The sequence below is a fragment of the Populus alba genome, chromosome 19, assembly GCF_005239225.2.
Source record: "Populus alba chromosome 19, ASM523922v2, whole genome shotgun sequence".
Lineage (NCBI taxonomy): Eukaryota > Viridiplantae > Streptophyta > Magnoliopsida > Malpighiales > Salicaceae > Populus > Populus alba.
The window spans coordinates 11,827,225-11,844,511 of record NC_133302.1 but is presented as its reverse complement, the minus strand read 5'-3'; the positions used below and the strand labels follow the sequence as shown (position 1 = coordinate 11,844,511).

General features: G+C 39.4%; 1 pseudogene; it reads right to left on the bottom strand.

The window, feature by feature from the left end:
• The window catches only part of LOC140955050 (uncharacterized), a 55,831-nt pseudogene extending 51,852 nt beyond the window's left edge, over positions 1 to 3,979 (bottom strand).
• Between the last annotated feature and the right edge of the window lie 13,308 nt (positions 3,980 to 17,287).

Below are 17,287 nucleotides of genomic sequence, written 5' to 3'. Positions count from 1 at the left end.
TCTTCCAATTTCGTTTTTGTGAAGAACCCTACCTGACTTATCACTCTTCAATCACAAAGAGTGTGGCGTCGAAATCCTAGACTGATCTTTGTGGCGTCCAGATCGACTTATCAAAGTATCATTCTAGTCTACCCTCCATTTTATTTACTTTCAAATCACTACAATCCAGCCTAAATACCAAAAGAAAGACAACACAACCAGACCCATCCTTCATTCATTTTCATTAGAATCATTGTTGCCGATTTTGAATCATTCACGGCACATCAATTATAAATCTCAGCAAAGTCAGAATCATTATCATGCAATTCCTTCACATATTCAAAACCTAACAATCTAGTATTCATGGTGTGTAAAAGAACATACCTGCGCGAGAGTGCATCAGCTACGATGTTCTCTTTCCCTTGCTTATACTTGATTACGTAAGGAAAAGTTTCAATGAATTCAACCCATTTTGCATGCCTCCTATTCAACTTACCTTGTCCTTTCAGATGTTTCAATGACTCATGATCCGAATGGATTACGAACTCTTTTGGCCACAAGTAATGTTGCCATGTCTCAAGTGCTCTTACCAAAGCATAGAGTTCTTTGTCGTAAGTGGGATAGTTGCAGGTCGCTCCACTTAACTTCTCACTGAAATACGCAATAGGTCTCCGATCCTGCATCAAAACAGCACCTATTCCTATTCCAGACGCATCACATTCTATTTCAAATGCTTTTGTAAAATCAGGTAAACCCAAAACAGGTGCAGAACATAATTTCTCTTTCAAAAAAACAAAAGCCAACTCTTGTTCCTCCCCCCATCTAAACCCAACTGACTTTTTAACAACTTCATTCAAGGGCGCAGCTATTGTGCTGAAATCTTTCACAAAACGCCTGTAAAAACTAGCTAACCCATGAAAACTCCTTACCTCACTTACCGATTTGGGTGTAGGCCATTTCCCGGATGGCCTTAACTTTCTCCTCATCCATCTCGATACCCTGTGCAGTTACAACATAGCCAAGAAACACAATTTTCTCCATGCAAAAGGCACACCTTTTAAGATTAGCATACAATTTCTCACTACGCAACACACTAAGTACATTACGCAAATGATCAAGATGCTCAGTTAAGTTCTTGTTGTATATCAAAATGTCATCAAAATACACAACCACAAACTTACCTATGAATGCACGCAACACATGATTCATTAAACGCATAAACGTACTAGGTGCATTTGTAAGTCCAAACGGCATTACTAACCATTCATACAAACCATGCTTAGTCTTAAATGTTGTTTTCCATTCATCACCTTCTTTCATCCTAATTTGATGGTACCCACTTTTCAAGTCAATTTTAGAGAAAATACAGGATCCATGTAACTCATCTAACATGTCATCAAGCCTAGGGATGGGATGTCTATACTTTACCGTTATGTTGTTGATGGCCCGACAATCAACACACATCCTCCATGTTCCATCCTTCTTTGGCACAAGTAGCACGGGTACAGCACACGGGCTCATACTCTCACGAATGTAGCCCTTTTCCATCAGCTCATCAACTTGCCTTTTGAAGCTCCTTCGTCTCCTCGGGATTGCTTCTATAAGCTGGTCGGTTAGGAATTGAAGCTCCGGGTACGAAATCAATCTGATGCTCTATCCCCCTCAATGGTGGTAATCCGCTAGGAGTATCGTCGAGGAAACACATCATCAAATCCCTGCAACAAAGAAATAGCAACACTAGGCACAATATGATCAAGATCATTAGTATTAAAGTAAGCCTCTTTGTACACAAGTAAGATCACTGGCTTGTTAGTGAAAAAATCTGACCTCACCCTCTCTAGCATAAAAATTGGGTTGTTTTTTAGTTTTTCCACACAATTCTCATCACACTTGCTCACTTTCTTCACTCCTCTTGTCTTACCTCCACTCTCGGCTAGATTTGGGTGTTTTTGAGTTGTGGTCGAATGGTTTGATTTGTTTGGAGTGTTGGCCGAATATTTGCTTGTGTTTGGATGGGTGGGCGAATGGGTTGTAGTGGTTTGGGTTCTAGCTGAATTTGACGGTCTTCTCTCCCCTTGTTCCTCACCTTGATTTTCTCTCTCCATCGCCTCATGCTCACTTTTTAGCTTTATTTGATCATCATACACTTGTTTGGGTGTAAGAGGTACAAGAGTGATGGTTTTACCATCTTTTACAATGGTATACCTATTTTTAACCCCATCATGAATTGCCTTCCTATCATATTGCCATGGTCTCCCCAACAAGATGTGACTTGCTTGCATTGGTACCACGTCGCACAGAACTTCATCAACATATTTCCCAATCGAAAATGGAACCACAACCTGTTTAGTCACTTTCACTTCACCACTATCATTCAGCCATTGCAATCTATATGGTTTAGCATGCTTAGCAGTACACAAATTCAGTTTACTAACAAGGGTGGCACTGCAAACATTAACACAGCTTCCACTATCTATAATTAAACCACACACCTTTCTTTGTACGTAACAACGCGTATGGAAGATGTTCTCCCTTTGTTCATTAGTATCATCTTCTTTGACCTGAACCTGAAGTGTTCGCCTTATAACCAAGGACTCCTCAACCGGTAATGCTAACTCATCCCCATCACTATCCTCCAATGGTGGCATGCCTTCACAATCAGAACTTTCACTTTCAGATTCCACATCACCATTATCTCTAATCATCATGATTCTCTTGTTTGGACACTCTGAAGCATAATGTCCATGTCCCCAACATATAGATTGCCACTGTCTCTTGGATGAATGGATTCGATTGGCCACTGTCTCTTGGCATGGAAAAAGTTTCGTCAACTTTTCTCGTAAACTGGGTTTCGCAGCTACAGTGTATTGTATCTGGCAAGAACGGAATGCAAGGATCTTTGCAGATGTGTCTAAAGCTTCGAATTTGGTTTTTGATCAAATCGAATGTATCATTCGCGATAAGCTTGTTTTGATAAGGAATGTTCAACAAACAGATGAAAACATAAGGATCCAAAGACTTTGGAGGGTCAATAACATGGACTCTTAATTTGATGTTTAGCTGGTTGTTTTTGTACCCCTAGCATATCTAGTTGGTCCAAGTTTTTGTTTTGTTGTGGCTAGCCTGTAGCCATTTGTTGGTTTTCGTTTCTGTCCTCATTGTAAATCTTGGGTATGCCCATTATATTCTTTGTATCATTTTCTTTTAATACATAAGTCAGCTTACCAAAAAAAAAATAATGTCCATGTCCCTGACACCTGAAACATTTAACATCACGAGTACGTTTAGGTTGAGTTTCAGATTTACCTTTGGCATCAGTAGGGACATCAACTTTAGCATTTGGTGGTTCAGTTCTAGAAGGATAAAAGGATCTTGGGCGGACAGTGCCCTCTCTCTTTAGATTCGGCTTCCAAGATGATGACGAACCCGAATTAAACGCTGGCCGAGCATGCCCCCTCCTAAGTTGTCTCTCAACCTTCGTCGCCATGTGAACCATGTCCTCTAGCTCCACATAGTGTTGTAGCTCAACCACATTAGCAATGTCCCGATTCAACCCATTAAGAAATCTAGCCATGGTGGCTTCTCTATCCTCAACAACATTAGCCCGAATCATTGTTATCTCCATCTCTTTGTGATATTCATCTACTGTCTTATAACCTTGATTCAGACCTTGGAGCTTCAGATATAAGTCTTTATAATAGTGGTTTGGCACAAATCGTCTCCTCATTAAGACTTTCATCTCCCCCCAAGTCTGAACGGGTCGCTCGCCATTCCTCCTCCTACTGATCACAATCTGATCCCACCAAATCAACGCATACTCCGTAAACTCAATTATCACCAATTTCACCTTTTTCTGTTCAGAATAGCTATGGCAATCAAAAATCCAATCTACCTTTTTCTCCCGCTCCAAATAAGCCTCGGGATCGTTTTTACCTTGAAAGGTAGGAATTTTCAGTTTAATGGTGTCCAAGTCCCCATCCATATCTTCATCAGTGCTCATGCCACGGAAATTCACATTCCTCCTAGCCCTGTTCGGTCCAGACCTGATTCCTTGGCCAGCTGATGCAAAATCATAGTCATCTTCTCTCGCATCTGCGTTTTCATCAACAAACTCTTCAAAATCAGATCTAACATTCCGTGCAGCCATACGGACCGTATTTCCCCGTCGATCAGCCCCACTATTCTGTTGCTTTATCGAATTCACCTCATCTTTCAGATCCTTGTACGTCCTAGACAACAGCTCAAGTTGCTGGCCTATGGATCGCAATTGGAAAGCTACGTCAACGTTTTGTGTCGCTGATTCGTTGTTTTCAGACATTCTTTGAATCTGAAAAATTTGGTCAGTAGCACAAATATATCCTCACACCTCTCGTGTATCACACAAACAAAAATGAAGGCTTTTCACTCTATTAAGCTCTCTACGCCTTTTACCTCACAACTTGCTTTCTTTTGGTTCTTTAGGAACTGAAATCAACAAATCAAAGTCAATAGCCTTCGCAGCGCACTCTAAATATAATTTTCAGACTCAAGAATCAATAAATATACTGAAAACAAAGCAAAACAAAACTAGGATTATGATTTTGCGAGTAGCAATGCAAATTCGTATGAATTGTGGACGAAACGAAGACACGAAATAAAACAGAAGCGAATGTTAAGAAAAGAATTACTTGACTCCTAGATAATCCAAATATAGCAAAAACAAAAATATTTGGACAAAACTAAACAGCAAAGATCATGTTTTGAAACTCGAGGCAAATCTAACCTATTACACAATTTTACGTAACAGAATTGAAACCCAGACCAAACGATCTCGAAATGACCTCAAATTCAATATTTAGTATTGCAATACTATGAAAACACCAAAAATCAATTTATAGGTCGTTCTATAATGTCTAGGTACCCAAACCCCTTGTATGATCAGTTTGCGGCAGAATTGATCCTCCAATAGACTGAATATGAAGTTTAAATTGATTCCAAGGTGTTTTACCTAGGGTTCACTAAGAGTAGTGTTTTTGCGGCAGAATTGAAACTCGAATTAAAACCTCAAGCAAATAATATCAGAATAAGCCCAACTTTGATATATCATGCGATCCCACCCCCAATAGACTGAATATAAAGTTTAAATTGATTCTGAGGTGGTTTGCTTATGGTTCACCAAGATTTGTGTTTCTGCGGCAAAAATTGAATGATCTTTCAAATTTCAACTAATCACTCTTTTCTCTATTTCTTTCTGATTTTGTTTTCTTTTTAACAAACTGATATGATTAGAGACAGTAACAAGATGAAATATAAACCTTTTTTTTTTTTGCTTAGATGACACAGACACGAAGAACAAGAAGATGGATGCAAACACTGAAAAACTTAAGGGACACTAAAAAAAACGAAAATAACAGAATGATATAACCTTGTTTCGGAACCAGGCTCTGATACCAACTGATGCGAACCTCGTGATCACGTGGTCACGCAACCCACAATCAAGATTGAGATTTGATCCCGGAAAGCCGAAATAGGTCTGATATGAGTGCGACACAATGGAAACCTGCCCCAAGGCACCAACACTATTGGAATGAGTAGAATGACGCCACGAAGCCAGTTAATCTTCGATAAGTCAGATTCAGTTCGTTCAAGAACTGAAGAATGCAAGAATCACTCACACACGTTAAAACTGAAAAATTCAGAATAATATTCATCAAAGCTGCCGAAATTTTGGCCTACATGAGTTTAAATAGTTCTTGAAAAGTTAATCCTAATGGACCCTTTATGTGGACTTATATGAGGTCCACTCAAAACTGGCCCAAAACCCTAAAAATGAAAAGCCCATAACCTAAAAATAAAAAGCCCATAACTTAATCCAAACAAGCCTTGGATCCTAGCTTAAAACAAAGTATGAATTAAGCCCAAACAAGCCTTGGGTTGTAGCTAACAAAATAAAATAAAGCCCTTATCTCATGGCCCAAATAAGATTGTATTGGACCCCTCTTCCACATGGATAAGATGTACTAGGATCTCCTCTTGATACTCCAATGGACCTTCTAATTCTAACTTGGTGGAAACCTTCAAAACCAATGCATTCAATGCGTCTTTCAATGTCTTTGTCTTGGACCGAGTCATTGGTCCATTTGGAACATGTAATGGGTCCTTGCTGGTGTTTCTGGGCTGGTCCGCATCACGTTGTTACGTACAAAGAAAGGTGTGTGGTTTACTTATAGATAGTGGAAGCTGTGTTAATGTTTGCAGTGCCACCCTTGTTAGTAAACTGAATTTATGTACTGCTAAGCATGCTAAACCATATAGATTGCAATGGCTGAATGATAGTGGTGAAGTGAAAGTGACTAAGCAGGTTGTGGTGCCATTTTCGATTGGGAAATATGTTGATGAAGTTCTGTGCGACGTGGTACCAATGCAAGCAAGTCACATCTTGTTGGGGAGACCATGGCAATTCATGATGGGGTTAAAAATAGGTATACCATTGTAAAAGATGGTAAAACCATCACTCTTGTACCTCTTACACCCAAACAGGTGTATGATGATCAAATAAAGCTAAAAAGTGAGCATGAGGCGATGGGGAGAGAAAATCAAGGTGAGGAACAAGGGGAGAGAAGACCGTCAAATTCGGCTAGAACCCAAACCACTACAACCCATTCGCCCACCCATCCAAACACAAGCAAATATTCGGCCAACACTCCAAACAAATCAAACCATTCGACCACAACTCAAAAACACCCAAATCTAGCCGAAAGTGGAGGTAAGACAAGAGGAGTGAAGAAAGTGAGCAAGTGTGATGAGAATTGTGTGGAAAAACTAAAAAACAACCCAATTTTTATGCTAGAGAGGGTGAGGTCAGATTTTTTCACTAACAAGCCAGTGATCTTACTTATGTACAAAGAGGCTTACTTTAATACTAATGATCTTGATCATATTGTGCCTAGTGTTGCTATTTCTTTGTTGCAGGGATTTGATGATGTGTTCCTCGACGATACTCCTAGCGGATTACCACCATTGAGGGGGATAGAGCATCAGATTGATTTCGTACCCGGAGCTTCAATTCCTAACCGACCAGCTTATAGAAGCAATCCCGAGGAGACGAAGGAGCTTCAAAGGCAAGTTGATGAGCTGATGGAAAAGGGCTACATTCGTGAGAGTATGAGCCCGTGTGCTGTACCCGTGCTACTTGTGCCAAAGAAGGATGGAACATGGAGGATGTGTGTTGATTGTCGGGCCATCAACAACATAACGGTAAAGTATAGACATCCCATCCCTAGGCTTGATGACATGTTAGATGAGTTACATGGATCCTGTATTTTCTCTAAAATTGACTTGAAAAGTGGGTACCATCAAATTAGGATGAAAGAAGGTGATGAATGGAAAACAACATTTAAGACTAAGCATGGTTTGTATGAATGGTTAGTAATGCCGTTTGGACTTACAAATGCACCTAGTACGTTTATGCGTTTAATGAATCATGTGTTGCGTGCATTCATAGGTAAGTTTGTGGTTGTGTATTTTGATGACATTTTGATATACAGCAAGAACTTAACTGAGCATCTTGATCATTTGCGTAATGTACTTAGTGTGTTGCGTAGTGAGAAATTGTATGCTAATCTTAAAAGGTGTGCCTTTTGCATGGAGAAAATTGTGTTTCTTGGCTATGTTGTAACTGCACAGGGTATCGAGATGGATGAGGAGAAAGTTAAGGCCATCCGGGAATGGCCTACACCCAAATCGGTAAGTGAGGTAAGGAGTTTTCATGGGTTAGCTAGTTTTTACAGGCGTTTTGTGAAAGATTTCAGCACAATAGTTGCGCCCTTGAATGAAGTTGTTAAAAAGTCAGTTGGGTTTAGATGGGGGGAGGAACAAGAGTTGGCTTTTGTTTTTTTGAAAGAGAAATTATGTTCTGCACCTGTTTTGGGTTTACCTGATTTTACAAAAGCATTTGAAATAGAATGTGATGCGTCTGGAATAGGAATAGGTGCTGTTTTGATGCAGGATCGGAGACCTATTGCGTATTTCAGTGAGAAGTTAAGTGGAGCGACCTTGAACTATCCCACTTACGACAAAGAACTCTATGCTTTGGTAAGAGCACTTGAGACATGGCAACATGTGGCCAAAAGAGTTCGTAATCCATTCAGATCATGAGTCCTTGAAACATCTGAAAGGACAAGGTAAGTTGAATAAGAGGCATGCAAAATGGGTCGAATTCATTGAAACTTTTCCTTACGTAATCAAGTATAAGCAAGGGAAAGAGAACATCGTAGCTGATGCACTCTCGCGCAGGTATGTTCTTTTACACACCATGAATACTAGATTGTTAGGTTTTGAATATGTGAAGGAATTGCATGATAATGATTCTGACTTTGCTGAGATTTATAATGCATGTGGACATTCGGCTTTCGGTAAGTTTTATTTGATGGATGGTTATTTGTTCAAAGAAAATAGATTGTGTGTTCCTGCTAGTTCTTTGCGTGAATTGCTTGTTCGTGAAGCACATGAGGGTGGTTTAATGGGTCACTTTGGGGTTGCGAAAACCTTGGATGTATTGCATGAGTATTTCTATTGGCCAAAGATGAAAAAAGATGTGCAACGAATTTGTGAACAGTGCATTGCTTGTAGAAAGGCAAAATCTAGAGTACAACCGCATGGACTATATACACCACTACCTGTGCCTACTGAACCTTGGGTAGATATCTCTATGGACTTTGTTTTAGGTTTATCTAGGTCAAAGAAAGGTAGAGACTCTATCTTTGTTGTGGTAGATAGGTTTTCTAAAATGGCGCATTTCATTGCATGCCATAAAACAGATGATGCATCTCATATCGCAGACTTGTTCTTTAGAGAGATTGTACGTTTGCATGGCATTCCTAAGTTACTTTTGGAAGACCTTATGGGGAAAGTTGGGAACTAAACTCTTATTTTCAACAACATGCCATCCTCAAACAGATGGACAAACTGAGGTAGTGAATAGAACATTATCCCAACTTTTACGTGCTGTAATTCAAAAGAATTTGAAAAGTTGGGAAGAATCTTTGCCTTTTATTGAGTTTGCTTATAATAGAACTGTGCATTCAACTACTACTTTTTCTCCTTTTGAAATTGTTTATGGTTTTAATCCACTAACTCCTATGGACTTAACTCCTTTACCTTTTGAAGAAAGGGTAAGTTTAGATGGTGAAAAGAAGGCAAAGATGGTTAGAGAACTCCATGAGGGAGTTCGACTACAAATAGAGAAAAAGAACAGACTTTACGCTTCTAAAGCAAATAAGGGACTTAAACTGGTTGTTTTCCAACCCGGTGATTGGGTATGGGTGCACATGCGTAAGGAACGATTTCCTAACCAAAGGAAATCAAAATTACAGCCTCGTGGTGATGGTCCTTTTCAGGTTTTAGAGAGAATCAATGACAACGCATACAAAATCGACCTTCCAGGTGAGTATAGTGTTAGTGCTACCTTTAATGTTGCTGATCTTACTTTGTTTGACACAGATTTTGATTCGAGGTCGAATCCTTTCGAGGAGAGAGGGGATGATGCGGACCAGCCCAGAAACACCAGCAAGGACCCATTACATGTTCCAAATGGACCAATGACTCGGTCCAAGACAAAGACATTGAAAGACGCATTGAATGCATTGGTTTTGAAGGTTTCCACCAAGTCAGAATTGGAAGGTCCATTGGAGTATCAAGAGGAGATCCTAGTACATCTTATCCATGTGGAAGAGGGGTCCAATACAACCTTATTTGGGCCATGAGGTAAGGGCTTTATTTTATTTTGTTAGCTACAGCCCAAGGCTTGTTTGGGCTTAATTCATACTTTGTTTTAAGCTAGGATCCAAGGCTTGTTTGGATTAAGTTATGGGCTTTTCATTTTAGGGTTATGGGCTTTTCATTTTTAGGGTTTTGGGCCAGTTTTGAGGGGACCTCATATAAGTCCACATAAAGGGTCCATTAGGGTTAACTTTTCAAGAACTATTTAAACTCATGTAGGCCAAAATTTCGGCAGCTTTGATGATTATTATTCTGAATTTTTTCAGTTTTAACGTGTGAGAGTGATTCTTGCATTCTTCAGTTCTTGAACGAACTGAATCTGACTTATCGAAGATTAACTGGCTTCGTGGCTTCATTCTACTCATTCCAATAGTGTTGGTGCCTTGGGGCAGGTTTCCATTGTGTCGCACTCATATCAGACCTATTTCGGCTTTCCGGGATCAGATCTCAATCTTGATTGTGGGTTGCGTGACCACGTGATCACGAGGTTCGCATCAGATATGCTAGGGGTACAAAAACAACCAGCTAAACATCAAATTAAGAGTCCATGTTATTGACCCTCCAAAGTCTTTGGATCCTTATGTTTTCATTTGTTTGTTGAACATTCCTCATCAAAACAAGCTTATCGTGAATGATACATTCGATTTGATCAAAAACCAAATTCGAAGCTTTAGACACATCTGCAAAGATCCTTGCGTTCCGTTCTTGCCAGATACAATACACTGTAGCTGCGAAACCCAGTTTACGAGAAAAGTTGACAAAACTTTTGCCATGCCAAGAGACAGTGGCCAATCAAATCCATTCATCCAAGGTTTTTGTCATTCTTGGAATGTCGCATCTGTTACAAACATTCCACCATAATGCTTTCGTAAAGGAGCATTCAAAGAACAAGTGGTTGTGATCTTCATTATTGTGGAGACAAAGTGAGCACCTATTGGGACCATGAATACCAAACCGATGAAGTCTATCCTGCGTTGAGAGTTTCCGTTGGATAGCCATCCAAAGAAGAAATGCATGTCTTGGGACAGCATTCTTGAACCACACGATGTCATGCCAATCAACCATTTGATGATGAATTCTTAGTTGTTCCCAAGCTACTTTGACCGAGAAACTCTGATTTGGCGAATCCAACCAAACAATCCCATCCTTTTGCCCCTTAGGAGTAGATGTGGAAGGAATAGCTTCTATAATGGGGTGCCAGCCAATAGCATGAGTGATAGGAATTCTCCATTCTAAGTTATTAATCAGAACGTTCACTCTCGCGTTGTGATCCATACCTGAATCATAGATGAAACGTTCACCGTAAGTATCAGCGAGCGGGCTGTGAGGATGCCAATTGTCAAACCATAGAGAGGTTGTCATTCCATCTCCGATGATGTGCTTCATCTTCGGCCATGCTAAGGATCTGAGCTTTAGAATCTTTCCCCAAGCCCAAGAGCAGCTTCCTGGCGCCTTAATTGTCCAGAAATTCCTACCTCGCAAGAGATTGGATCTGATCCAAGTAGACCAGATTGAGCCATCTCAGTCATTGCACAAGTTCCAAATATGTTTCAACAAGGCAATCTTGTTCCATTCTGCTATCCTTTTTATGCCTAGCCCCCCCCTCCTTTTTTGGAAGACATACCTGATCCCAAGCCACTTTAGCCCTAGTAGTGCTCATATTTGAACCTGACTAAAGAAAGGATCTCATAATTTGCTCAACATTTTTCACTACTTCCCTAGGTAATAGAAATAGAGATGCCCAATAGACCTGGATGGAGAATAAGACTGAGTTAATCAGTTGTACTCGCCCTGCAAAAAAGAGTGTTCTGCAGGTCCAATGTCGAACTTTAGCGGTAATTCGATCCACGAGGCCTTTACAATTAACAGCCTTTAGTCTGGACGAGATAAGAGGTAGTTCCAAATATTTCATAGGAAGCTCCCCCTCTCTAAACCCAAGAATACTGATAATCTGTTCCCTCTCAGCACCTAACGGACCGCTCAAGAAGATGTCACTTTTGTTTGGATTTGGATATAGACCTGATAGAACTTGAAACTCTGTGAGTACATTTTTGATCATACGAATTGAATGTACATCCCCTTTGCTGAATATCATCAAGTCGTCAGTAAAGCAAAGATGAGAAATTATGTCCTTCTTGCATCTCCAGTGGAACTTGAAGTTTTGGTTGGCACTCATATTGCAGAACAACCCTGACAGGATTTCCATGCATAGGACAAACAAATATGGAGATAATGGATCACCTTGTCTCAGCCCTCTCCCCCCTTGGAAGTAACCTGCAAGTTCACCGTTGACATTGATTGAGAATTGACATGATGTAACACAAACCATGATCTAATCAATGACTGGTCTAGGGAATCTCATTTTTATTAACGTAGCATCAACGAAATCCCACCGAACCAAGTCATAAGCCTTCATCAGGTCTACTTTCATAGCACAACGAGCAGGACCCGTAGTTGTATGATAGCCTTTCATTAGTTCCTGAGACAAAAGAATATTGTCGCTGATTCTCCGTCCAGAGATAAAAGCTGTTTGATACGGACCTACTAAGGATGGTAAAACAACTTTCATTCTCCCAGCTAGAATCTTCGCGATGCATTTGTATACTATATTGCAGCAAGATATAGAACGAAAATATGTCAACCTCGTAAGATTAGCAACTTTAGGGATAAGGGAAATGGATGTAGCATTCATTTCTTTAAGCATTCTACGAGTCTGGAAGAAGGAGCTAACAACGTTGATTACATCTTCCCCCACAATGTGCCACATTCTTTTGAAGAAACCTGCGTTGAAGCCATCCGGACCAGGAGCTTTGTTGTTTTTCAAACTAAACATAGCATGCTTAATCTCCTCTCTTGTTACATCTTGTGCTAGTACATGTTGTTGAGTTGAAGACAGTTTGTAATTAATTGCCGATTGCATCACTTCCTCGTTCAGGACCCTAGGCATCTGTTTCACTCCCAATACACGCTGGAAGTATGCAATTATTTCTGATCTGACTGCCTCGTGTCCTTCAGCGACTTCTCCATCCTTCCTTGTAACCAAGAGAAGCTTATTTCTATTTTGTCTACCATTTACTGATTTGTGAAAGTAGCTAGTATTCTGATCCCCCAAGCTAAGCCATTGTATCCTTGCCTTTTGTTTGAAAAAACTCTCTTCCGCCCTGACAGTAGAAGCATAGTTACGAACAACATCTCTTTCTCGCATACGCAATGTTGGATTCTCATGTGCTGTATGCAGAGCTTGTTGAGCCTTATTCATGTGATCTTTTGCATCTTTGACTCTATTAGAAATATTGGAGAAGTGAGTCTTATTGAAATGTTTAAGTTCCTGCTTTAGCTTTCTTAGTTTGCAACAAAGTTGATACATTGGACAACCTCCCGAATGCTGATCTCATACTTTCTTCACCAAGGGCATGAACTTGTCATGATCCATCAACATATCGAAGAATCTGAATGGTTTCTTTATGTTCTGAACATTGCCAGTGACTTTTACCACCATGGGAGAATGATCTGACATACCAGCAGGCAAAAATCTCGCTTCCGACAATGGGAAGCGCATATTCCACTTCTCATTCACAAGCACTCTATCTAGTTTCCGCATAATCATATTCTCACTAATGGTTCATGTGAATTACTGTTAGATACCGAATACTTGAATGACTTGTGTTTTGTGACAACCTAGCCTTAAAACAATTATTTAAAGCCACAAAAAACATTTCATCTTTATATAATATTCGTATAAACCCCCTAAATCCATTTGCTAAATCCTTAAAACTCCCAAAAGAATTTTAAATTTATTATTTTCACTGAATGTTTCAAGAAACTCAACATATGTTATTTTGGGCTATATAACTCATTAATATTTAACTTCTAGGTTTTTTTTTTTTAATTGTCAACCATACAAAACCCAAGTCTCAAGCGACATGTGATGGTTATTTGTCTTCATTTATGCCGCAAATGTTTTTTCATAAATATATTAATTAATTTATACATGGATGAAGAACTTAAAGTTTGATGAGGGGAGTCTCACTAGCCACCAACTCTAAAGCTGGTAATTAAAAGAGAAAAAAAGAAAAAGGAGTGATGGCTCTTTGGTTTTGATATGTCAAACTTAGGTCCACCAAGTGAGTTGGACCTAGCAGTAGCCAAATTTGGTAGGGTAGCTGCAAAACATTATAAATCTATTTGTTTTATTGTTTTAAAAGTGTTTTTAAAAAAAATTATTTTTTTTTATTTTTTATTTATTTTAAATTAATATATTTTTAATATTTTTAAATTATTTTAATATGCTGATATTAAAAATATTTTTAAAAAATAAAAAAATATTTTTAATATATTTTTTAATACAAAAAATTATTTAAAAAATAACTATACTGAAACAAGCTCGCCAGGAGCTGCTGCCTGTGAAGGAATAATTTTGGTCATAGGTCTTGTCTGAAAAAAATATATAAAGCCAGCTGCAGGCAGATGCAAGTCTAAAAAGATCAGATCGTTTAGGTAATCTCTCTCCGTCTTCTATTTTTATCCTCAGTCGTTTTAGAAGGTCAAACTCTCAGTCGTGAACAGTAACAACCCACCACCAAAAGACTCTAACTTAACTCCCAAGTAGAGCCAGCTTCACCGTTATCTCACCAATTCAACGATTGATGCATATAAATCTGTCTCTTTTGATCTCTTCTGTAAAGCTTAAGCTGATTTCCATCATCTTTATTGGCTTGGTGAAACTGGATCTTGTCGAGTGATCAACTAGATATTGCTAGTACAAATCTGAATTTAACCATTCATTATTTCCCTGTCCATATCATATACTTTTGTTCCTTGTTCTCTTGCATTTTATATTCTTATCTACTTGGCATATATTTCATTTTCTTGATCATGTGCTGTATAGTGTAAGTTCGAACTCCCATACAAGTTGAAATCGCGAACTCTTTCTAAAACTAAAAATCCTCTGACTGGAAAAATATCCCCTTCTCCCGTACTTAACCTGTGCTTCAAACCCCTTTATTTAACCAAAAAAACGTCTGTACTTCAACAGTACAATAGGTGAGCTTCTGGCCAAAGCTTTGGACTGTAGTTTTCTGGATGCTGATGATTTTCACCCTCAATCAAACAAAGGTACCTATAAACTAATTCGGTATTTTTTATATAACTACTCACTGCATTGTTGTTTGCTTTTAAAGTCTTCATGCATTTATTAAATTTCTTTACATTCTTGCGTCCTATCACTGCCTCTTCCCCCCCCCCCTCCCCAAATCACTATAGACAAAATGCATCAAGGAATACCTCTAACAGAGGAAGACCGGATTCCATGGCTTGAAATCCTACAAGATGCTTTAAGGGAGAGCTTGATCAGTGGAAAAACTGTTGTGCTCAGCTGTTCTGCTCTGCAGAAACAATATCGAGAAATTTTAAGATCTGCAGACTGTAATTACCATCATGGAAGCTTTAACAGTGCAGTTAAGTTCCTGTTGCTGGATGCCAAGGCTGAGGTGCTTGCGGAGCGATTAGATAAAAGAGCTGCAGAAGGGAAGCATTTCATGCCGGCAAAGCTGTTGCAATCTCAGTTGGAGTTGCTTCAGATAGATGATTCTGAAGCATTATGTAAAGTTGATGCTACTCTAAATCCTCAAGCACTTGTAAATGCCATAAAAACTTTGATTTTCGGACCAAGAAAACCAATTGCATTATAAGTGCAGAGTGAATTCAAGATCAGCCACTTCAAACTTGCTTCGTGATAAGAAAAACCCAACTTGGTTCCGCTAAAGTTTTTTTTTTGGTAAGCTGACTTATGTATTAAAAGAAAATGATACAAAGAATATAATGGGCATACCCAAGATTTACAATGTGAACAGAAACAAAAACCAACAAATGGCTACAGGCTAGCCACATAACAAAACAAAAACTTAGACCAACTAGATATGCTAGGGGTACAAAAACAACCAGCTAAACATCAAATTAAGAGTCCATGTTATTGACCCTCCAAAGTCTTTGGATCCTTATGTTTTCATCTGTTCATTGAACATTCCTCATCAAAACAAGCTTATCGCGAATGATACATTCGATTTGATCAAAAACCAAATTCGAAGCTTTAGGCACATCTGCAAAGATCCTTGCGTTCCGTTCTTGCCAGATACAATACACTGTAGCTGCGAAACCCAGTTTACGAGAAAAGTTAACGAAACTTTTGCCATGCCAAGAGACAGTGGCCAATCGAATCCATTCATCCAAGCTTTTTGTCATTCTTGGGATGTCGCATCTGTCACAAACATTCCACCATAATGCTTTCGTAAAGGAGCATTCAAAGAACAAGTGGTTGTGATCTTCATTATTGCGGAGACAAAGTGAGCACCTATTGGGACCATGAATACCAAACCGATGAAGTCTATCCTGCGTTGAGAGTTTCCGTTGTATAGCCACCCAAAGAAGAAATGCATGTCTTGGGACAGCATTCTTGAACCACACGATGTCATGCCAATCAACCATCTGATGATGAATTCTTAGTTGTTCCCAAGCTACTTTGACCGAGAAACTCTGATTTGGCGAATCCAACCAAACAATCTCATCCTTTTGCCCCTTAGGAGTAGATGTGGAAGGAATAGCTTCTATAATGGGGTGCCAGCCAATAGCATGAGTGATAGGAATTCTCCATTCTAAGTTATTAATCAGCACGTTCACTCTCGCGTTGTGCTCCATACCTGAATCATAGATGAATCGTTCACCGTAAGTATCAGCGAGCGGGCTGTGAGGATGCCAATTGTCAAACCATAGAGAGGTTGTCATTCCATCTCCGATAATGTGCTTCATCTTCGGCCATGCTAAGGATCTGAGCTTTAGAATCTTTCCCCAAGCCCAAGAGCAGCATCCTGGCGCCTTGATTGTCCAGAAACTCCTACCTCGCAAGAGATTGGATCTGATCCAAGTAGACCAGATTGAGCCATCCGAGTCATTGCACAGGTTCCAAATGTGTTTCAACAAGGCAATCTTGTTCCATTCTGTTATCCTTTTTATGCCTAGCCCCCCCTCCTTTCTTGGAAGACATACCTGATCCCAAGCCACTTTAGCCCTAGTAGTGCTCATATCTGAACCTGACCAAAGAAAGGATCTCATAATTTGCTCAACGTTTTTCACTACTTGCCCAGGTAATAGGAATAGAGATGCCCAATAGACCTGGATGGAGAATAAAACTGAGTTAATCAGTTGTACTCGCCCTGCGAAAGAGAGTGTTCTGCAAGTCCAATGTCGTACTTTAGCGGGTTCCGCTAAAGTTCATGTGGCCGTACAGATTTGTAGATTTAATAATCCAAGGAATTGATTAGAAACTTCTAAGTTTTGTTATATTAAATCATTGACAAGCCACGGAACTGGCGCTGTGTCATTTGATCGTATTTTTTATGTTTCCAATCGGCTAATCCATGATTGATAAAACTGTTTAATAGCTTGCAAAGAGATGGTGAGATGATTTAAGATGAAATTGTGCACCTCATACGAAATTTTAAACAAAGAGCAAAGGAACAAGCCTATTGAATATGATACGGTTCAGCCCTGTGAT